Source organism: Sinocyclocheilus anshuiensis, unplaced genomic scaffold (assembly GCF_001515605.1).
Source record: "Sinocyclocheilus anshuiensis isolate Anshui unplaced genomic scaffold, SAMN03320099.WGS_v1.1 scaffold509, whole genome shotgun sequence".
In the NCBI taxonomy this organism is placed as follows: domain Eukaryota; kingdom Metazoa; phylum Chordata; class Actinopteri; order Cypriniformes; family Cyprinidae; genus Sinocyclocheilus; species Sinocyclocheilus anshuiensis.
This window is the reverse complement of record NW_015539853.1, coordinates 468,313-469,280: the sequence shown is the minus strand read 5'-3', so window position 1 is coordinate 469,280 and position 968 is coordinate 468,313.

Genomic DNA, 968 nt, shown 5'->3' with positions numbered 1-968 from the left:
GTTGTATTTCCTCAGCGACCAGCACGGATCAGCTCCAGGCATGATATTGTCCTCTTTTTGAAGGCCAAACAAAGTCGTTTCGCTTTCACAACGAAACACACAGCGCCTTCACGACATGGCGGCAGCAACAACAATACTACAGTGAGAATAAAAGTTACGCCTTCTTTCTTTGCGTGAACATTTGGGAGGCGTTATGCAAATCTTCCCACATAGTGACGTAGATATGCGGGGGCGTGTTAGAACGAGCCGTTTTAGGTAGGCGTGTTTGACTCTTAACTTTTATAAAGAATATCTCTTTGGATTTGAGACTTTAGTCTTTGCAACTTTACAGATCTTCTTTATGCACCAAGAGCTTGTAACACTCCAAAGAGAAAGGAAAAATTGAAATCGCATCATATGACCCCTTTAACTAAAAACTAAACAAACTATTTACAATACACATCCGTAGGCGAGTATCGCAAGACGCTAAAACTACTGCCTCAAGCCAAGGCGCCAGACGCAACCAAGGCCTGCCAGCCCCGCAAGACACTAAGGCTGGAGGGATGGAGGGGTCACTCGTGTCAGTCTGCCAGACGCAAGGCTGACCCTGTCCTCCATGACTTACAGGGGGACCTGAAACACAATTACAAATTAGACAAAAAATATTTCATAAGGTATAAACACACAACTTGTTATTTATGCAGTGTATGAGGATTGACTATATGAATTGCTGCAGGTATTGAAAGGTAAAATATGTTTTATTCTAAAACTATTTTAACATTGTTTCTAATTCTTTTTTAATTACTATACTTGTACTTTCATATTCATTGAGAAATATAGTATAGAATATCTGTACTTTTGAAAAATAAATTTATCACAATGCAGGATTATTTAAGTGAACTCCAAAAACATTGCAGCTGCATTATTTAAAACATACTAGGGCTGCACGATTAACCGCATGCGATATTTAACGCGCTTCTTATCAGTAA